General features: G+C 47.4%; 1 protein-coding gene across 4 annotated transcripts in view; it reads left to right on the top strand.

Annotated features, from left to right (window-relative positions):
• Positions 1 to 23,098, top strand: part of LOC8040323 (influenza virus NS1A-binding protein homolog B) — a 57,049-nt gene that overhangs the window by 7,345 nt on the left and 26,606 nt on the right. Inside the window, exon 1 of one of the 4 annotated variants that reach the window (XM_040499595.2) lies at positions 17,076 to 17,310. The exons of 2 other annotated variants lie outside the window; for them this stretch is intronic. The gene's annotated coding sequence lies outside the window, so the exon portion shown is untranslated. Of the gene's footprint in view, positions 1 to 17,075; positions 17,311 to 18,267; positions 18,476 to 23,098 lie in introns of those variants that run through there. One more of the 4 variants, XM_029990463.4, reaches the window with a different exon arrangement.

Raw genomic sequence — 23,098 nt, 5'->3', positions numbered from 1 at the left:
GCTACGGCAAGGCGTGGCACAAGACAGAACTCAGCGGCGCCGTAGTTCGAAAGCTGTTTCGTTAGATCAAAAATGGCGTTCGCATGTTTTTGTACGCTTTCTATCCTCGCTAAACGAATCATAAAACAGAAAAGGACCTAGTGACTTGCAATTTTCACGCTGTTTCATTGGACCCATTAGAGTTCTGAGGACAAACGTTAAATCGGAGCTGATTCTTAGGTTCTACAAAGACCGACGCTTTTCTGCACGGAAGATAATCCTCGTAGTGCTGCCCTCTCCTAGGCAGCTAGGAGAGCCAATGCGTAGACTGGCAAAAATGGAAAGAATAGCGTAACAACCGGGTGCGCAAGAGAAGAAAACAAAAAATCTTACCGGTCAGTTCCTGTTTTTGATTGATTTTTGGGAGCTAACGAGCATGATTTTTAGCCTTGGGTCCTGCAAACATTCGGTGCCTAATGCATCGATTTGCTTAGCCGTTTCGGTTCATCACTATGCAACGTAAAAATGGGAAATCGGGTCGGATCGGATGGTGCGAATCTCCACGCTTATCCGAAAAGCGTTTTTAAAGTCATGTAGTATGTTCCGACAGTCCCGAGCCTGTTTCATAACATCTTCTTTTTTGTGTGTGTGTATGTGTGTAGTTTTATAGACTCGCGTTGTAGTGTGTGTTGCGCAGTTTTGGTGCGCTATTGAGTAACATTGTCTGCTTTCGGGAGGCAAACGACCCGACGTCAGTTCTGGGGCTCTGGTGCTAAAAAAAAGAGCTCAAACGACAGGGGGGCGTCCCCCCGGGCGCATGAATGGAGGAGAGCTTCTTGCTCCCACTTGCGTCATCTTTAAATTCCTCTTCCGTCGCGACGCAGAGTCTGGGTGAAGTCCAGGCTGCCACCTCTGACGTTACAACCGCTCTCGCGTTTTGGGGGCCTCACAGACGCTGCAGTTTGCCACATTTTTTTCATTCTCTTTTTTTTTTTTTTTTTTCCCCTCTTTTTCTTTTTGGGAGCGCGTCACCACGGGGAGGGAAAGAGTTACCTTTGCGACTATTTTTATTCCGATTCCGGTTTCATTCACTGTTTCGAGGCGGATTGGGTAACCAAATGTCTGCACCCCTCCCGGTGCTTAAAAAAACACACACACGCACACAAATTTTAAAAAAAAATTGTGCGGATAGATTTTTTTGCAGGTATCCCAAAAGGTCGCGCGCGAAGAGGCCAACCCGTTGACTTGGGCCGCTTGGGCCGCCAGTTTTTTTACATGTTACTCCAAAAAAAGTAATTCATTACAGTTGCAATTACTCGTGCTTAAAAAATGTATTCAATAAAATGACTCGATTACTTCGGAAGAAAAGTAATGGGCTGTTAGTTGAGAAACTAACCGTTTCTTCTAAAATCCAAAATAACAACAAAAAAAATAATTGATTATTTGATTACTTGTAGCGTACAAGTCTGTTGGCACACCCATCCGTTCCTTCCCGGAAGCGGACAAAATCTTCGGTTCCACTCTTTTTTTACTTGTCCGGGAAGTCGGAAACCGGCCGTAGTGTTCGGGTTCGTCCAGGTCTGATTTTTCCAACTTTCAGCTCAAAGTTCAACAGAATTCCATTGGCCAGCCTGGCAGCAAAAAACAAAAAAACAAAAAAAAATGCAACGTCTTTTTTTTTTTTTTAACAAACTTGTTTATGAAAAGCTTACAGATTTGTTTTGGCATTGTGTAAACATTATAAAATAAACCTTTTTCTCTTTTTTTTTTTTTTTTTGAACATACCCGTGCGAGGACACGATCCCCGCACCACCATTTGGGAGTTTGAATAACTCCCAAATGTTGGTCCATAACGCAGAGAATAGAGAATAACTAGAGAATTGGATAAATTTAGAGAGTAATGGACCTTTGTATGTGTCTATGCACGTAGTACATATATGCAAACAAAGAAAGGTCCATTATTCCTAAAAACAAAACTTTTTTTTTTTTTTTAAGTTGAGCATTGTCGAATTTTGCCAAAAGGTCGAAGGAGGTTCGCCGTAGCAGTTGAACCTTAGGTTTGGCCAAAGTTCTCTTAGTGTGGCGCGTTTCCAGTTTGTTTCCTTTGTTGTCTCCCCTTTGGTTTTTGCCTTCTGCCGGGAATGGGCAAAGGCAACGAAGATTCGCGGAATGCCCGCCCGTTAGATGGCCTCCCGCTAAATGCAGGCACAATGGCGAGAGCAAAGGCGCCCACTCTTGTGAGGCGCGGGGAGCGGACTGCTTCCTTTGTGGAAAGCCACGGGCGGCGGCCGTCCTTTCCTGGAATCCCTGTTTCTGTCGCCCGGCTGTGTTACCAGGCGTGGCCGTCGAGCAATACCACGGTACCACCTAGAAGACAAGGCCTGCTGATGATGTCATCGTTGGATGGATGGGGCTGAGCCCTTTGAATCGGGCTGCGGCTTGCGCCACCCAGCCAGTGATTTATTTATTTATTTCTGAAGCTCGGCGAGAGGCCTTCTTTCTGAATAACTTTTTAGGGTCTCTTCGGGATGTTACCTCGGAGGGTGCAGCAGCACACCCATTGCGTGTGATTACCGTGTGGTTACCAGGACCACGGGCGCATCTTTGGGCCCGCGGTCCTGCACCCCGGTGGTCGCGGTGCGAAGCCACCTCCTCGCCTCCCTCGTAGAATGGAGGGAAGTACGTCTGTTGCGCGTCTCAGCCACTGGGGAGCAGGACTGCGGGCGCGGTGATGCGCTCCGATAAGAAACCGAAATCTGGAAACTGGTTCAAATAAAACATTTTTACAGAACGCCGTAAAATTTTGCCCCCGCGTTATATCCTTCTAAAAAGAGTTGATTTAGTGGTTTTCGATGATGCTCGATCAACAAGTTTATATTGGAAACTATATGTCTGTGTGCACTAATCAAAAAGTTAATTAACACATTTTACTCGGTTAGCCGACTAATAGTCGTGACTGACCCCCTCGCCGCATAACTCACCTGCACAAACCCCATAAGTGTAGCTTTCACGTTTTTTTTTTTTTTTTAAACAAATCTGAAATAATACAGGAAAAAAAACCTGCACATTTGACTTAGACAAAGAATGTTCCGCGCCTTTAAACCGTCGTCCGTGGAGTTTTAGTAGATCGTCCCGACAACTCCGATAACGATATCGTGCATGAGCAAAGGCGCCGGCGAGGTATCGAGTGTCGTTATCGGAATGATCGGAACGATCTGCTGAAACTCCCTAATGACCACAGTCGTCGAAAGTGGGCGGTTTTCGGTGGAGTCAAAATGGGTAGATGCTTGCGGCAACGGAGGTAACTTTGTGACTGGAGGGTCTCGTTGCGGTTGACGAGAACGCCGAAGCCGAGAAAGCGTCTGGTCGCGACACTGTGCCCCCCTCCTTGGCCCCCTTGCTGGGACTGTTGCCAAGGTGCTCTCTTTCGTGTTCGCTTTCGTTGCAGCGGTTTCGTTTCATTACTTTTCTTTGTACTGTCATTTTTGTGATTGTTGCATATAGCTTTCGGAGAACTTGGCGCCCCCCCCCCCCCCCTTTTTTTTTTTTTCTTTGCCCACTTTTTTCTTTCTTTTCTTTTTTTGCTCGTTTAACGTTTTATGTTCTGCTTTGCCAAGTACCGAGCAAGCTCCAGTTCGCTCTGCTGGTTTTTCTGCAGTACTTTACTTCCCGCTCCAGTTAACTTTTTTTATGTGGGAAATTTTGTTATCTGTTTTTTTGTTCCGCGTGCTGGCGGTGTACAGTTCCGAGTTGTCGCTTCGCGGTGTCTTCGACGTCCCTGGCCTAATAAAGCCGGCGCGCAGGTGAGCTCGGAGCGGAAGTTCCCCGTGCGAGCGAGCTGTCGCGCGGGGACGGTCGCCGTGCTCGTAAATCGAGGAACGGAAAAGGGGAAACGTGAAGGAAAGGGATATTGGGGAACACGTGGACTAAGATAAAGGCAAGTTCCTGCAACCCTTGTGCACTGTGTTTGCTTCTGAACTGGCAAAATGAAAAGTGCACAAACGTCATGGGTCCAAACAAACCGTTTCTAGGGTCGTTGTTATGGACAAATACATGTGGCTAGGTTTCGCTACGAAAACCCGACCGTTCAAAAATCAAGAGTAGCATTTAAACTTCTAAAAATCACTGATGTAGAAAGCTTGAATGTCATGTATGTTTCGACAGAAGTGTGCCAGTAATCGTTTGTTTCTGAAATATTTACAACCCGAGAATGCGGGTAAACGACACAACACTCCTTGTTGTCCTTGTTTTTTAGTCAGAGGTTACGTTGGTGGAAAGTGGCATTCTTTGGGGTTCTCGCCCTCTCTCCCTTTTTTTCTTTTTTATCGAAGTGCCTATATAACCAGGTTGCGGAAAATAAAAATTTCAACTGTGTTAGAGACTTTTTAGTGTTCTGTCGTTTACCCGCAGTCTCGGGTTTTTTTTTTTTTTTTTTTTTTTTCAGCCATGTGCAATGTACACCAGCTCGTTTGCTCCCTTACATTCTGTGCAAGAAGTATGCCGTGTGCCACACGCCGGCAGGCCAAGCCGGCGCCGTCTTTTGAATCGTGTGAATAAGGACGGTATTCTGATATTGCATTTGTTGATATAATGCTATGCAAAATATGGTTTATCGAAAGCTAAAAGATCGCATTGGACCCGTGAGAAAAGCACTTCAGGCGATCGGTCGACATCCCAAATTTTGTTTGTGGACTCGCGCTTTGTGAGGGTGAGTCGTACCTGGTTGTAACCATCGCTGCAATGGTTACTGAAAAATCGCGATAGACACGGAATTCTTTAATTACCTGACAACCTCAATAATAATAATTATAATAATAAACGAATTACCTTGACGGCGTACGATTTGTTGCTCATACTGGCCTGCATTACGCCGGTAATGCACTTCAGGTCGTCGTCGTAACTGATCTGCATGACGTGGTTTGATTTTACGGCATTTTCACCCCTCTGAACTAAGCTGGGTTCTTCGCAGAAAAAAACGCCCATTGCGGGAGGCCTCTACGCCGACCCCCGCTGCAACAGATGCCAGCAAATCTATCGTGTCGTCTGCTACCAAAGCAAAGCGGAGTGTAATGCTTCAGAAATGGCTTTCATTCTTGCACTACGACACTGAGACGACAAGAACATCTTCATAATTAGATATCTAGAAGTTAGGTTGCTTACAAAAAATTATTTACTTGTAAGCAAAGATCTAGCCTCATATGCAGTCTCCATGCATTAGTCCATAGCAACGTCCCTAGGAACGGTTTGTTTGGACCCACACGCCATGTTGTGACGTCATCACTTACGGAATCAATTATCCTTAGGGGCTGACTTTGCGTCGATGCGTATTGCGTGCCCAAAACCACCATTAATGTTTTAACATTAATGCGCAGCAAAATTCACTTTAAGAAAAATCCAATGTGCACAGATATAAACGCAGTTTTTTCTCTGTTTTTATTTTGTTACGCATCGCCAACTCTGCCGAGTTTACACTGTTGTAGAGTTTAAGCTAAGCTGACAGTGCAGGGGAAGCTACGTGCTTGTTTGACCAGTCGTACGTCTTTTTGTGCCCACGTGATCACTCTCCCGCCCATGTCCACGCCCCTTGATCAGGGGAGGGATTGAGCGGCCGTGTCCACGCCGCGCAGAAGAGAGCAGGGTCAGGTGGTGAAAGGGAGGCGGTTAGCTGGTGCGGCGAGCCCGTGGCTCCCGCCGCACTGTCGGCTTAGGGATGAGCGGAGTGCAAATTCTCGCTCAAATACGTTGCAGTGCAGTGCAGCGCGTAGCGTGCCCACACTTGTGTTCTCTACGGGATCAGTGGCCTTTTTCCAAAAACTTTATTGCTATGTTTTTTTTTTTTTTTTTTTTTTTTTTTTTTTTTTTTTTTTGCTGTTTTACGCTACAGCGTGTTTGCTTTCCGGTCGTTATGTGCGTTGATATACGGGGACATCTTTTATTTTAAATGCTTTGAAAACATCCGAAATAATTGCTTTGTTGGAAAACATCCGAAATAATTCTATGGACAACTGGTCGAGGGGTAAGATCATACGCCATTATTTTGATTATTTATTTAATTGCGTGTTCGTGTGATGTAGCGAATGCGGTATCTGCAGTAATGCTTCGTACTTGGATGTTTCAGAGGTAATTGCATTTTGAAGCAACATGTATCTTTAAAAAAAAGCGAAGGGCTGCGTTTTTGTTTCAAATTATTATTAATACTGTTATGTGTGCAATATTTGAAGCACTGTCAAGTCTGAGGATTGTAGCGGTAGAACGATCTTTTAATGGGTTTAAAACATACTAGATTGACAGAACGTTCTAAAGAAAGTTCAGTATTAACCAAAAACCTAAAACTCGGTAAAAAAAAAAAAGCTACAATTTTTTTACAAGCTTAGTGCGTTGTTAAACTTTTTTTTTATTTGCTCGGGTACACAATAAGTATGATCAATTTAGCTCACATATTTTATTTGTTCCTAGCATCCTAATATGCCACGAAACAATACGTTTATATAAAGCTTTTTTTTTTTTTTTTTGAGGGGGGGGATTTTTTTTGTCTGTCCTACGACACACTCCTGCTACTACGCCGTCTGCGCTTCACGTGGCCTTATTCTTTTATCAGCGTATAAACATATGAAACCGAAAATTTTCCACAAACGGATCAATTGTCGTAGGCCCATGTTTTAGTACCAGTAAAAAGATTAAGGCAGTTTTTAGAAAATGCGAATTTGATTTTGTTTAGTAGGATATCATCGGTATTAGATTTGAGTAAATGCCAAGGGAAGCCTCACTGAACTACCAGAAAAAAAACGGGGAAGAAAAAAGGTATCTAAGATTTGCATTATTCTGCGTCGAAATTGATCGGTGGAAAATATCGAGCTTGAAGGAGCGATACTGATCAAGATGGCCGGGACTCCCCACGCAGTGCGAACCACGATGCGAACATGCCTGCTTGAATGGAATGGTATCGCTACACCAGGGCCGAAATCGATGGCGCGGTGACGACCCGCCCCCTGTCGCTCACGGGAGGCGGAAAGACGCTCGATTTCTTTCGTGGCGTCTCGGTAAACAGTGGAACGGCGACGCTCGCACTTTGACCTTGGACCACTTCGGGCATCGGGACGTTGGGCTGCCGTTCTTCTCGCGCTCTAGGTGGCCCCTCGAAAGCAGCATTTGCCGTGTGACGATTGTCTCGTCCTCTTCCGGCATGCATGAGGTAGCGATGCTTTTGTTCAATTTGTAGAGGTCTGGAAATATGGAGAGCAAGTGTTCCAAAAAGCGTCCCTGGCTCATTAGAACGCCGGGAGGAGCTCGCTGATCAGAGGATAACACAAAAACGCGCAGGGAATACGTGATGACGAGACAGGCGAGCAAGCGCCGGCATAGGTTGAGAAGGTAAACAAACGCACGAGGTGCGCAAAGGACAGACGATCTTGCCGTATATGGTTCGAATCCGATCGTATGGTGCTGCGTCATTCGTATATCCTTCACAATTCTAGGGAACCCCACGACATAGTCGCTCCCTTCGCTGTGTGGAAACTGCGTCGTTCGCTTCGAAACAGTATTCGTCCACCCCCATCAATTTGTTGAGTCGCGCATGAGTTAGTTACATGATCGAGCTTTGCGCACCGATGAAGCACGTGCTCTCAACTCCAGAGGATGCAACGTCATCTAGTGGCCGAGATGTGACTTTTAGAAACGGGGGGGTCTCCCGCCTGTCGAGATGCGCAGCGAAAGCTTCCGCGGCCTGGCGACTAAAATGTGAAACATCAGCGGGGATGGAATGCACACAGCTGGAGCCGGGAGTAATGGAGCGTCTTATCGGAGGTACCGTATGATTAGTAGTGGCAGCACAATGTAGTATTACCATGGGGGACGTAATTGCAGACTTGTCGGAACGCACATAATTGTTTCCTCTTTGTAATATCCAAGAGCAGTACGTCCGGGAATCTGCACCGTTCCCGGGAGGTGGTCTTGGTCTTGTGCTTCAAAAGATAGCGGGGTCATTTTCTTTTTTCCCCCTTTTTCTCTGTTTTACATTACAGCGTCCCGGCCACACCATTTTTTTTTTTTTCTGCTCTCTTTTTTTGTTTATTTTGGGTTGAAGGGAAAGCCAGGAGTGGGTGTGGTTTTCCGGTAAGGGTAGGCATTTATGACGAAAGACTCTAGTTATGATTATCCGCAATCAGATTACTCTTCGAAACACCGTCGAAAACAAGCTTCGCCATTCCAAGGGCTTGAATTCCATCCTTCTTTCCTGTTTCACATTTTCGCCGCAAGGCCGCGCCAGTTTGCTTTGCACGCTTGGCTAGGCGGTACCTCCTCGCTTCTCTCCTTTACGTTTTCTCCGCTGGGTGGCGTCCCCTTCCCTGTACTTGTCAAAGCTCTGGCTAGGTGGCGCAAGCCGCCGTCCGATTAAAGGGTTCGGCCGTATCTATCCATTTTTAATAACGCGGTGTTTCCAACTGCTCAATCAAGGTGACGTGTTTTACGGACCGCGTTCGCAATACGAGCTGCAAGAAAGTGGCGAACGCGGTGATCGTTTTTCGCCACCTAGCCTGAAAACCAAAACACCCGGGGCCTCTCCCCGCCCTATACTAAGCCAATTTCCTTCCCTCTGCCTTTTCGTAGCTATCACCGGGTAGTGGGGGATATCGCCAGGATGACTTCTGAGGTATCGACAAAAAACAAACCAAGCCTTTATTCCCGATGAAAGTGTTGCCAATTTTTCCCTGGCCAAAACTTGTCGGCGTTACCCCAACACTGGGCCCACTGGGAGACAGCGTCGAGACTTTGGGCCGGAGCCACCCAACGTGGGAAAGAGTCGCAATTGTCCTCTGTCCCACCTGTCCCCAGCTGTGCCATAGTCGGTGACAGGCCAAGAGTGAAGTGGAACCAAATACTTCACCCCCTCGTAAAGTATTTGGTGGAACCTTCCTCACCTCTTTCCAGCTTAGCAGAGCAAACGCTTGTGAGGAGGCGAGTTCCTCTGTAATCCTATGTAATTTCACCAATCTTCGAACGTCCCCTTTGCTTTCTTTTCCTTCTCCCCTTCGCGATAACGTAACGCGTGCGCACTTGCGACCGATCTGCGCAAGTGCGCACCATCCGCCATTAAATTGCAAACGTTTTCCATGGTTTTAGTTGCGTGGTGCGACGACTCTTCGTTCTCGGCTCTCTACAAATAGCTCGGCAAGACGTCGGCTGCGTGGTGCGAGGGCACGGATCGGTCACCTATCGTGTTTAGGTCGGATTTTTTGTTGTTTTCTTTTCGCCGCAGCTATCTAGGGACCTCGTTGTGTTTAGAGGGGAAACTTCGGCGTCGCTGCGACGACCTCCGCGTTCGCCTAATCTGCGGGTCGCAGCAATTCGCTGGATAGCGCGGTGCCGAGACCCGCCATGACGACCGTCTAATCTCACTCTTCGAGGGGCTTCCCTCTGCGCATCTCTCCTGGCGCGCACTTTCTTGTTTCTTCTCGTGTTTTTCTTTCGTTTGTTTAGTGTTTATCGGTATATGAGTCACCCTTAATGAGATTACGTTGTCTGCTGAAGCGATCGCCCGCACGCAAAAACAAGCGGGCCCTCGATTTTGAAATGGGCAAGTTCGTTCGCGCTTCTTTGCCTAGCGAGTCGCCGTCGCGCACGAAAACTTTTCTTCTTTTCGTATCACATATTCATCTGCTCGCTTCTGCGTGAAGATAGGGCTCTCCTCAGCGTGCATTTGTTGAATATATTTTTGTATCATTATTTATTGAGAAAGAAACAAATAAAATTATTTTCGTCTTAAAAAAAAAAAAAAAAAAAAAAGCAGCTTTCAGAGCGGGCTATTTGCAGTGGATGGGGGGGGGGGGGGGGGGGGGGGGGGAATGCATGGATACGATTGAACCGTTTTGATCGGGTGGCGTCTTGCGCCACCTAGCAAACATTTTAATCTCAACACTTAACTAATTTCAGTTTCAAGAAAAGAAACCCAGTATAGTTAGGAGGAAACATTACACAGCGGAAGTGACGGGAAGGAGAGGCGCAGGGATCGAGTTATGCAGCCTATCCAAGTGTGCGGCGAAAATGTGAAAAAGGAATGGGAGATGAAATGCTCGCCGGTGGAGCGGCGAAACTTGTCTTCGATGGTGTGCGCAGTGCTCACCTGCCAACGAGTGGAACAGTGGACAGCAAAAGAGTTTTAGCATAGCGCTGCTTACGTACGCATACCACTATTCAGCACGTTATTTAGGCGCCCAGCTCTGCGAAAGGAAAAAGCAGCCTACGAAGAAATCATATTTTTCCTCATCGTCATCTCGATTAAGTCTAATTGCGTTATAGCTTGCGTCACGGTCCGGGCGCACCGAGGAACTGCGTTCACTGCCATTTCACTCATTCATGATTGTTAGGAGTCCAGCACGATTGAGGAAGTATTTATTTATGGGAAACCTGAAAGGTCCTTTCGGTAGAAACATTACATAAGGGAGGTGACAAACAACATTTGAAGGGGAAAAGGAAGCGAACAATTTGAAGCGCCAAAGCAAAACACACTGAATCAGTCAATAATATGTCAAATTAATCAGAATTATCCAAGTTAAAAAGAAATAAATTATAAACACCAATCAATGAAGTACAAGTCACACAAACCTGCTTCCCTTCTATGACAGCACTCTCCAAAATGCAAATCTCTGCCTCCCCTAAATGGCTAGTAACGAGAGCACGAAAGAAGTGTAATCGGGTAAACGCCTTTCTTCGAACTTTCGAATCGCATAACTGCTAAAGAAATCACTACAATTAGGCTGCACTACAATTAGGCTGGTTGATGTATTGAACGGCCTACTCCTCCAGAAGAGCCGGTTTCATATCTTTTCTTTTGGATAGCAAGGGGACACAAATTGGACGTAAACGCCACACACCCGCGAACACGGCTGTGTTTTCTAAGCGTCAGTATGTACGCGAGTTGTTGGTGTTGTCCCCGACCTGATCTTAAGGCCGGTTCAGACACTTGCGTTTGAGTGCGTTTGACTGCGTTGCGTCGAGTGCGGAAAGCTAGTCACCGGCACATCTGTGCTTCGGATGAAGCGTGCAATCCAATCCAAGGAATTCATCTTGGCACGCGATATAAGCAGCAGGGATGTCCTGGTTTCTCGCTGCCGAAACGCAGTCAAACGCAGTCAAACGCAGTCAAACGCAGTCAAACGCAGTCAAACGCAGTAAACGCAACTGTCTGAACCAGGCTTTACCGCTCCCCGCCAGTGCACGGTGCAAACGCGACGAGCCGTTCGGGCTTGGGATATGCCTGGCGCCGCACGTGCGCGCGTACCTTGTTGTGCGCACGTGACTCCCTTTAATCCGCCCGTACTTGGGCTGCCCTTGATGCACAAAAATGTACAAAAAAAAAAAAAAAACTGCTCCAAAGCGATGTTTTTGCGCTGACGCCAGCAGTGGTGCGAGTCTTTTAGCGTACACGCTTCAACTGCTTTCCTGCCTTTTTTTTTTTTTTTTTTTTTTTTTTTTTTTTTTTGACCGCTTTTTTGGGGGCGAATTTGACGTTTTACTTCGTTTTGTCGCTCACCCGCTCTATACGTAAGTACGTGCGCGCGTGGCTTGCACTTTTTTTTATTATACAAGCAATGTTGTTTGTCTGTTTGTTTTTTGTTTTGTTTTTTTCTTCTTTATATCAGCTTTTTTTTATATAGAGAGGACTTTTAGTAGCGTATTTTAGACTTACGCTTTGCTAGCGGGAACTCGTGCCGTCATTTTCAAATCATAGATGCCGATTTTTATTTTTTTTTATTGAGTAAATAAATGTTGTTTAGTTGCGCCGAATCGGTTGAGAAATGAACGCGCGGGAAGGCCGAAACCTCACTGCGACTCGGTTGTTGTTTGGCAGGCGCATTTTATTTTTAAAAGAACGCGGTTATGTGTGCCGGATTTTTAATTTAATCTAAATTCGAAGCAAGGAAGAACAAAAACGCCGATATGTCGCACACAAAGTCACCGGGGGGCGGAGACTCGTCGTATTTTTAGCGTGAACGCGTATTTCCAGAGAAATAGTACATTACGAGAGAATTAAAATCCCCAATTCTTATTCTTCGCGCAAACATAGTTATATAAAAAAAAAATGTTCAGGCAGCACTTTCTGCTGAGAAGCATGGGTGTATTCAAAAATTTGGCTTTCGGTATATTTTTTGTAGGATTCCGCGTTTTCGGATAAATAAAAAAAAAAGAAAAAAAAAAAGAAATCCGGGGAAACACTGGCCGGTAAATTTTCCGTCAATTAGGATTTATCCCCCCCCCCCCCCCCCCCCCCCAAAAAAAAAAAATAATATTTAAAGAAAACGGTGTTTGACAAGCAACTTTATAAGAGCACAGCGTCAGTGGCCCTGATGAGTTGCCACTTCAGTTTCCTTCGAAATCTAGGACTACTGACAAAACGGGTTTGCCTTTTAGCTCGTGAAGGTCCCTTCAGGACAAGGGGCCATGGCACCCAAACTTTATTTATTTCGTTTTTTGAATTTCTCAAATTTAAGAACACGGGAAGATCAACTCAGAATTTAAATGAATTGGTAATCTAACAAAAAATACTCCGAGGGACTCCGCAGTTTTAGCGAAAAATAAACTCGGTGAAACCCCCTCCGAATTACACGAGAAGCATACTCCGAAATCCTAAGTATACGATATCAGAAATGGCAAATGTTTTTACCGTATGATGTTGTCCGGATTTTTTTTTTTTTTTTTTTTCCAGGTGAATCCGAAAATTTTAGAGTGGATTATCACTTATAAGTGCTGGCTGATTAGATCGGTTGTGATAAAGTGGCCCGGATCGAAGAGTGGTTACAGTTGCAGTGATTCCCGGCTTTGGTCTTAGTTACTCGTTAATTTGTTTCTTTTGCTCAGACAGGGCCGTTTACTCACGCATGGTCCTGTCTTCGGTTTGAGGGGCTTCCGCTCTTGATTTGGCGAGATGTGGGAGACTAGAATAGAGAGCCTCTCTTGGCGAGCGCTCATCGAACGCCCGCGATCCGTGTTCTTTTTTAGAACGGCGTAAACGTTGCGCAGTGTTTCCCAAGAGGTTTCGTGACATTGTTTCGAGCGGGGATTGGGCAGCCTCCGATCTGGTGTTTCGACGTGGCAATATTCCTTCTTACCGGGTGTTCCGTTAACGGACACGACGAGCCAGACCGAAGCCAATCCATAGCCTGGAGCGCGTCACTTGACCTTCCGGCTAGGCGGAGCGGACCGACGCGGGGGAGTGCGAAATCACTTGTCAGACGCTAGATTGGCGTGCGTGGGTCGTAATATCCTTTGCGGTATACATCGTAAAAAGAGCATTTGCGTTCTATGTGCGTGCCAGGAAGAAGTAGCAGCTCTGTACATCGCGGGGTGACGACTCAGAAGCGAGCACTGTAAGTTTGGTCGAATGTTGTGGAGATAAGCAGGAATTAGGGAGTTTTCGTAGACCGCGTATCGCCCTCCGCTATGTCCTCCGCAACGAAGAAGACGCTACTGCGCTTGCGCGTCGATGCCCTTGACTGTGGAGTTCCTGGTATCGTAGCGCTTTGCGGAGAGCGTTGCGGGACGGCGAAAACTATCCTAGATCGTTTTCGCCGTCCCTAAAAGGCCCGTTCCCACTCTTGCGACCGAGTACGACCGAGAGAGACCAGACCGGTTTTTAAGCCTCTCGCGATCTCTTAGGACCACCTCCGCCGCAGTGCATCCGGTCCTAAGAAGTCGCAAAAGGCTTAAAAACCGGTCTGGTCTCTCTCGGTCGTACTCGGTCGCAAGAGTGTGAACGATGATTGCGATTTCAGGGCAATTTTTCTTTTTTTGCCGCAAACCATTTTTTTTTTTTTTTTTTAGTTGCGTGAATTGATATGTTTGCTACGAACTCTCCTTGCCTGAACAGGGATATACAAAATTTGTTCGAGAACCAATTTTGCGCATGATAAGTTTGTACATTATGCACGGTGAAAGACAAAATGAGGACTCGTTTTCTTCCACTGCGTGATGCCTAGCTGTGCTAACTTAGGTTGGCTGACCTTCCCAGAAGCGGTCTTTTTTATATTTATGTATATACCGACGTTTGCGTGTAAGCTCCGCGGTAAGTTTTTTTCTTTTTTTAATGTACATTAATCTATAAGGTTTACTTGCCTTTATGTGCGTGTGGGGAAAAAAAAAAAGGGGGGGGGGGGGGGGAGAGATAATGTTTACGACAGCAACCTGTGCGTGTTCTTGGATATGATAGTGGCTAAAGTGGCATTGCACGCATTGACATTCGCGTGCGGCTCTCCCGGCGTGGCATATACGTCTGCATTGCAGTTTATTTTTGACTGATCTCATTGAAATGTACCCGTTTTGAAACGGTGGTGGAATTGATCGCCGACGGGTCTTGGAGAGTTAGGAAACTTCTTTTACAGTAAAGAGATACGCTGAAGGGAAATCTAAATTTGTGAGTTTAGCTGACTGCGAGGCTGCTGAAGGTCGGATAAGCAATCAATGTTTTTTTTGTTTTTTTTTTAGGATTAATCTGGGGGTGTTGGGAAGGGTGGGAGGGGGGTATAAATTGTTGCATCAGCTGCTGAAACAAGCTTACTTTCGAGGTGTATAGTTAATATATATATTTGCAGAGGAGTATTATAGCATCCGTGAAGTCCCGTCCTTCGGGAAACGTGTGGATTGAGACCTCTTTTGGCGGGACTTGTTTTTCACGTCCGCGTCTGGCAGAGTCGATACGAGGATCGATAAGAGTCGGAACTGTCTGGCACCCTATCCGAGTCGACGCTGTCGACACTGATCGGGACGCTCCACAATCTCGAGCGTGGATCTCGTCGGAGGAGGTACGATGGACAGTGCACCGGCCGGAGGCAACTCTTCGAAATTGCTAATGGCGAGTTCGTTTCACGGCACTCGTGCCCACGCGTGCCCACTCGCAGCGTGGAACGGGTTCGTTTCGGACGGCAGTCCACGAGTGGTTGCACTCTCCGAGTTCGTTTCAGCGCTGACACCCCACGCGTGCATGCACTCGCTGCACCGAGAAAATCGGGAGTGCGCCAAAATGCAATCCCGTCATGCCTCGCTCCGGCGGGGCCGGCGAGGAGCGGGAGCAGACGACGAGGGTTCGTCTGCTACGATGTGTCGCGGAACGGGAGGCACTCACTTGATCGAATGACGTTTTAGCGAACGCCCACGTTTCATCGAACGACACTTTAGCGAAAAGTCGGACGCCGCGAAGCGGCGTTTTCGGGTGGGCCAAGTGAGTTCATATTTTTGTAATGAGCTGCCGCAGACTGTCGCCGCGAAGCGGCGTAAAGCGCAGCGCGACGGATGGGTTAACGCGCGCCCCCGTTATTCGCTAAAACGACCATTCGCTCAAATGTCGCCGTTCGCTAAAATGTCATTCGCTCTTGTGATATGGACCCGAAATCGCTCTGTTGCCGTACAAACGCTGAAATATACCAGTGTGTAAAGGAATGCTCAGAACAAACGTAACAGCGGCCCCAGAGATATCTATCACCATCCGTGTGCGGGTGAAAAATTTAACATTTGTCGACAAAACACCCCCAGCAGAAACCTCTGACTGCCCAATAAGCACCAGAGAAAGCTAAAGATGGTAACTTTACCCGAGGATTGGGCAACATCATCATGTTTAACATTTACCTACGTCAGCTAACTTACCCCGTCGTATTTTGTTCGAGAATGCTCACGTTCTCGACGCCCTCACCAAGGCTAATATCTGATCCACCTATAATGACGATCCAAATCGAAAGTCCCAGTTTTGCTGGATATTCCAACAGGCTAGTTTTAAGCCGCACCCTTTCAGTGGTTCACGCATAATACCATGCTCAAACAGATCATGCTTCTGCTCGGACAGCATCACAGTTTTCTTCAGTGTAAACGGTTATAAGAATTGAAAGATCGCAACCAGCTGCTTTGTAGACAGCTGGTTGCGGAAATTTACGCCGTCTGTAACTATCTCTACGGCAGCCGAGCTGCTTGAAGTCATCGCAGCTATAAACTACAGGTTGCAGCGACCAACGTTTGTAGATAAACGTTGGTAGCGACTGCATTCTCGCATTCCCACGCATCAGTTCGATCAGAAAGGCGCTAGTTTCGGTTTGAAGTCGGTACCTTTTCTACAACATAGATGGCGGCAGCATCAGTCTTCTGCACTCGGTGCATTTGGCGAGTTCGTTTGAGTCCCGTTTTCCGTGCAACACTCTGTGAGTGCGATGCATTCTGGGAGAGAACTCAAACGGTGACGCAACGCAGAAAAGGGACAGAGCGTTTTCCCCCCTTTTGCCTGTTGCATCGAATTTTCGCTGTCTTGAAAGGTTAGGGCTGCGGTCTTTTTTCTATAGGAAAAGGGTCTCCAAACGTGCTAAGGGGCCGGATTGAAGATCTGTTGACATCTCGAGGGCCGTAAAATAAACGAGTAAACATAGATTAGGAAATATTAAATAAATAAGCATAAATAGGCATACAAATACGAAAACGAGCTTGTACTAGAGTAAGAAAACTAACTGTTCGTGAATAGGTGTACTATATTTTGAAATTCAATATGATGATAATTATGACGTTAGAAAATAATTGTGACCTAGAAAACTCGGCAGGTATAAATCAAAGTGCGTAGGAACTTCGGCATATTTACACGGGGCAGACGACTACCGGGAACGGTAGACCCGACGACGACTTTAGGCAGCAGTTATGACACAAGCACGATACACGAGAGAACGCAAAGAAATTGTAACGCAGTTACGCAAACATGAAGGAGGGAACTGTGAATAGTATAAGGTGGGTCATGACAATGTACAATAAATGTGGCGAGAGAATTCACTCGCCCTTTCTGATATCTCCGTTTGCGCTTTTGGTAGTGGACCGCGGGTCGGCCGTCGCTGGAAAGACCGGGCCGAAAGGCCTCGGCGGACCAGATATGATTTGCACACTTCCGTGGCACGGGACTCGTCGGAAGATTATCGGCCGTTGTTTCGTCTGCTTGGCGTCCATCTTATACTACATCATTCACTCTTTTTTTTTTATGGTAGTTAGATGATGTGACAAACACGCTGTTCGTACTTCACATCGCTGCGTTGGCGTTGCCAGGCAACCAATTGCAGTCCTGGTGGTACAGTAGCATGTGCCCTCGTGGTGGCGCCTTGGATTCGGCGAGGGCTCCGTGGGCGCAGTCAAACACGCTGGGCAGTCGATGAGAGCGCCAAGATTCGGCGTCTTGTTTACGCTATACTCGAACGTCGTAGGGGCACGCTGCGCAGCGGCTTTATTGGGAGGAAGCCCGACTCCGCCAGCTTGCCTCTGTCCGCAGAACGAGATGAAACGGCGCGCTGCCATTTTCGGCTTCTATTTTGTGAAAAGACGGTGAGTCTTTTCGGCTTCTATTTTGTATCTGCTTCCTGCCGGTACCCCATGAGGACGATGCAAAGTGCTCAGGACCCGGGCTTCTCTTTTTCCCCTTCGCGGGCTTCCTTCCTCAAAAACGGCTCACTGCGCATGCTTTTTTCTTTTTTTTTTTTTTATTATCGTTTGTAGTAGCCGCTAACCAACCCGCTGTTTGATATTAGGAAGTTTTAGTAGATAGTGGCGATAACTCCTATACGTTGCATGTGCAGAGGCGCTACGCTGGCGACATATCGAAATCGTTATCGGTTGGAACGTTTTGTTTTCACTACTGTTTGATTGGTCCTTTCAGCTCGTAGCGTCGGCTGCACTGTGACGTTAAATATAGGCGCGGAAAAAAAAATTAATAAAATCAACTATTTTTTTTAATGATTTAGAATTAACGCGGTGTCCCTGCAAGAAAATGTATGCACATGATGATTCAGACATTGTCATGCACGTACTACATATTTGTGATGGTGTGCGTGCAGTCGTGTGTCGCTACTGCGTGGTGCACGTTAAAGACCCCAGGCTAGCAGTGGTTCAGCACTACTTCGAAGAGAAGGAACATATTACTACTGCAATAATCGTTTAAGAAACAACGAACTGCGTTTGTTCGTTTGTTTTTCCGCAGGAAAAAAAATACTTCGGTTGTCAAAAGGCTCATCGCGTTTCATCGGCGCCCAAACGTCAATGTCTGTTGTTCTAGTAGAACCATAAGGCATGGAGAATTCATTGACCCATTCATTTAATGACTATCGTTACCAGGCGACGCGGGGCTATATAGTTCACGGGCCTTAGTTCCACGATAGTGGCGCGAGGTCTCGTCTGCTACGGGAGTTGTCGTCTGCTTTGGGTTACGTCACGCGCCCCGAGTGCGTTGTCTCTTTGGTAGCGATAGTCCGTCTCTGGGGACGACCGCGCCGACTTATCTGTCCCGACAACTCCTGGCTGTGCGGGGCAACGGAGAGGAGTGCAGTGGTGCTGGTCTCGTCCAATCGTGCTTTCGAATTGCCGCTGGTGATCTTGTCTCCCCGCCGTCGTCTGATACCGCGAGGCTCGACTTTGCGCGAGATTTCCATTTGCGAGCTGACCTGCGCGGATCGCTTGGCTCCTCCGGACGCTTCGGCTTCAAGCGCACACAAGGGCAAGTCGTCTTTATTTCCTTTTTTACCCTTTATTTCCTTGGTTGAGCGCTTTTTTGAGATGGTGCGAGGCACCTGTATTCAAAAACAAGCTAAAAAAAAAAAAAAAGCTTGAACGCTTTGAGCAGATAAGCACGCGGAGAAAGTGAATCCGTGCGGTGTGTTGTAACGGATATGCTACCGGTGTTTCACCTAGAGTCACTATAAATAAGCTGCGCTAAGAGTATCGACACTCCATTTCCCGAGCGTCCTGTAGGCGCCGCCATTTTGTTTGCTGAGCACAGAGCAGGCGTACTTACCATTCCAAGATGGGACTTCCTGAACTTTAGACACTGTGTCAGGACGCTCGGGCGATATCGTTTTCTTCCATCGCGGACACTATACTAACATTCCTGGAAGACGGAAAAATTGTGTCCCGCTATTTGACATAAAACGTGGACTACTGACAACCATGATTTTAAGCAACAAGATGGCGGAGTGTGTCTACTCCGGAAGTTAGACTATTTAGTGACTATAGTTTCATCGTTGTGGACGAGTGACTGCACGGACCAGCTGTTTTCTGTCGTTACATTCGCGTAGACTTTATCGGGATTTCCAATGCACCGTGGTCTTTCTCTCTCTTGCGCACGTTACTCGAAAGAAAAAAGTAATTGATTAGAATTACAATTACCTTGGGCTCTAAAGTATTCAATTAGATAACTCGATTACTTGACAAGAAAAGTAACCGAGCATTACTTGAAAAAGTAACCGTTACTTGTTCCGATTAAAAGTTTTTCATTAAAGTTTAAAAAGTTAACCGTACAAGCCTGCTTCTCTGTTATAATAAACAGACAGGAAATGGAGATGAACAGAAAACGAGGCATGACCTCCATTATCGTCCCTGACGTTAACGAGTCCGCGTGATATCTGTTCTAACGACGTCTTTGTGATAAAAATGTTTACTGGTGAGAAAGCGTTTCTGGTTGATTAGCTCCGAGATTTGCTGTTCTTGCTTACGGTGGGCTGATGCAAGCTATACACCTAGGCCCGAAATAATAATGAGAAGAAATCCTACAAATTCACGAAATAGACCGAGGGCTTCTTGTAAACTTCATGGCCACTTCAAAATTGGAATGCCCTCGATGGCTGTGCCATAAAATAATTGTTTTTGCAATCAGCCCCGATTCTTTTTGAATGCTCTCCAGCCCAGCTCCGAGTTGGGTATTCGTCGCAATATAAGATATAAAACAAAAACAAAGAAAGAAAAAAAAAAAAAAGGGGGGGGGGGGAAAGAGGGGGGAGGGGGGGGAGGTTCTGACGTGCTCAAATGTCTTTATGTCATCCCGGGGATAAACAGGTCCGAGCCCGTCTGCTGGGACTGCTGACGTCGTGAATGATGCAGGCTGTTGGAAGCCTGCCGTTTCGGAGTCGGGGATAGCCCTCCTAATTGTCATTCTGAGCGCTCGCTCGCCCACCACGGCTCGCCTGGGCACGGGATAGCCATCGCCGTGACGTCACTCGGTGGACGGCCTTGCCCAACAACTGCTTCCGATGGCGCCGTGTCGCCACCCTTGCGCACGAGATAAACACGTTGCATGCGGGATGGACACCTTGCACTCCAAGGCCGTTCAAGTCGATCTTACGGTGTTTTGAGGTCACGCATTTCACCGCACGTGCGCAGATTTGTACACAGTGGCGCCCATTGGAAGGATGGCCGATTATCCGGCATAAGTATGCGTGCTAAAGTATTTTAACGGAGAATGCGTTTCCAGTTTCGCGCTCCTGAAACTGAAGATCATCTACCGCGTAGTGCGCCATCGTTGGGCGGGCACTGGTATTTATTTTTTATGTGCTATATGGGGGGGGGGGGGGGGGGGGGAGGGAGGGAGGGAGGGGGGGAGTGCCAATGCTGCTGCTTATTAATTCTGACGTGCGGAGCGCGACGCAGTTAGCACGAACTAAAGTCGCAAACAAGGGATCACCAATGTTTTTTTTTTTTTTTTTTTTTTTTTTTAGCAGTTTAAAAGATTAATAAAAACTTCTTCTGTAGGGGAAAGTACTTAGCCGGGGCATTAAGCCAAGCAAAAAATGGGTGCTCGTCGATACTCTTTGCGACTAAAATGCGGGGAGCTCCGATGTGGTGTTCGCTCTACCACTGTCGCGCAGTGTACCTGTTGTGGTCGACTTGGTCTATAAACGTTTCGTCTCGTCCAACTGCATCCTTCTGTATTGCCACCTCGATTTTTCCTGTCCGTACTTCTTTTTTCTCGTTATACTTCGGTGCTGATTGGTCTCAATTTGATCGGTAGTACGATTCAGTCGTGTGCTCAATAATAATGGTGATAATTCTGTATTTTTTGTCAAATAAATAAATAAATAAATGACGGCCGGGGTCGAGGGGAGAATGCTGCACGCATGCAGTTTGACGAGCCCTTGGCCCTAACGACAACAGTGAGCACCTGTTGCCGTTTGTAAACGGCAACAGGTGCTCACTGTTATCGTTAGGGCCAAGGGCTGATCGGTACAGTGGTAAGGGGCGGCACATGTTGATTGTTGTCTTTCACAGCGCAGTGAATGAAGGGTTTAAGTGCGCATCGGTCTAGAAGAAACGTTTTAATTGTTGAGGAGTGCAGAAACTTTTTCTTCCAACAAGAGCCACGACGAGATAAATAATCGTGCGGACGTGCATGCCTATGGGATGCGTGGAGATCGACTTCTTCAGGGCACTGTGCTCTATGGTATTCTCGAGTTTTTTTTTTTTTTCGACCGTGCCCTTGGCGCGGTTGTGTCGATTCGAGGAGGAAGTTCGGGCAGTCATCCGTCGCGTCCGCTGATGGCGCCCACCTCTTGAGATCCCGTCTGGCGCCAAGACCCGGTACTCCCTCGGGGTACGAGGACGCCGCGCTTGATCCAGCTCCCAATAAACGAGTCCCTGGACCCTTTTGACGGCCCTTCTATTTTTTCTCTGCGGAGAAGTCGAAGACAAAAACAACCAAAAAGGAGGGCAATGTTATTTTCGTTGTTTATTCGTGGTGCCGCCGGCGGTCCGCGGTGGGTATACGTAGGTAGCCTTGCCACAGGACGTTCTTGCGGGAAGTGCGTGCAAAGACAACGGCAAAACACGCGCTGCGGACTGCTGTCGGGGAGCCCATGGGGCTATCTAATCTCCGTCTCCGTGTTGGGACGCTGGCTGGCCGACGCGGCTTCCCTCGCTGGGACAGCTGTACTCTCGCAATCGCCTGGTCAAGAAGGTGATAGTCGCCTCTCGCGTTGTCGACGTCATCGGCACTATTGCACTGTCTCCAACGTCTGGGCGAGCCGAGTTCGGGGAACGACGGCGGCGACTTGTCTGACTTGTAGCCGCTAGTACTTCAATCGTTGGGACGTGAAGGGTTGAAAACCTCGCCGGACTTTCAAGTTGGAGGCTAAACAAGCCGGGGTTCTTCTTCGCGCTCTTTCTTCCTCTTTGGATGACCAGCTCTACCTCTGTCTTTCGTACGGCGAAGGTCCCGGGAGAGACGTTGCGTCCCGTCTCTGCACGCCATTGAGGGACGACGTGCCCACGAAGCTTGTGCCATTCGATCCCTTGGTCTCTTGCACGCAAGCTAGCGTTGGTTGACACACTCGGGTCTTGGTCGATTGGTCGCCGGCGAACAGTGCCCTTGCGCAGTGAAAGGAACAACTTGACGATTTTGTATTCGTGTCTGCCGGTTTTACTGAGTGTATATTCCTGGACCGCGGTGCTCACCATACCTAAACCGTGAACAGGCTTCTGCTAAGGTATGCGCACGGTCTGATGAAGAAGGAACCAATTTTTATGGTATAAATTTTACAGAAGTCGCATTCGTTTCCGGAATATTCCAGATCGTGTACATAGCATGACGTGTGCTTGAAAAACGTTTGCCTCCAGTACTCTGTCGTCATCCAATAATTAATTGTTGCTGTTTTTTTTTTTTTTTTTTTTTTTTTTTTTTTTATTGCGTGGCGGTAGCTGGGGAAGGTCATGATATATACTGCCTCAGACGTGAAAACACTGCGCTCGCTCGACCGTGACAAACGCTGTTATCGGGACAAAATCGTTAGGCGCAGGAGCCAAATCTGGAACGTTTGGCCTAGAGTCACTGTGGAAGTTTGGGTCGTTGCGGCGGTGCAGTGAACCTTCCCTCTTTGTATGCGCCTCCGCTTAAAATAACCTTGGCAGGGCCGCACTCCTACATGCGTCTAGATTTCATCGAATCCCTCTTGCGATCGTTCGAGTTCGTACATATGCGTCCCGTGACGTCGATGATATGTTAACACCTTCTTTTGGGGATGTGCCCGCAAACGAGCTTGTTACCGTAATTAAGTTCAGGGCAGCATGCGACGCCACAAAAATACCAATGGCCCATGCTGAGGAAGGTCGCGTGTTTCTGCAACGATTTCGAAAGATCCCCGGGTGGTCCAAAGAGTCCTTCGCTGGACGGTGCCAGATGTCCTGCGTTGGTTTGCCACGCAAACCCCTATACTTCGTTTCAGCTTCGGTCCGAGCGCGACCGATTCTATGAGCCGAAGGGCCAATCAAACACCGCAAAAAGCGCAGCGTCATGGCGTGCTCTCTGCGCTTGATAAGACTGGCCGGCGGAGGAGCACGCACAGAGAGACGGCGA

This window comes from Ixodes scapularis, unplaced genomic scaffold, assembly GCF_016920785.2.
Source record: "Ixodes scapularis isolate PalLabHiFi unplaced genomic scaffold, ASM1692078v2 PGA_scaffold3__209_contigs__length_174095766, whole genome shotgun sequence".
NCBI lineage: Eukaryota > Metazoa > Arthropoda > Arachnida > Ixodida > Ixodidae > Ixodes > Ixodes scapularis.
Note: the sequence above shows the minus strand (reverse complement) of the source record. Positions and strands in the feature narration are given on the sequence as shown.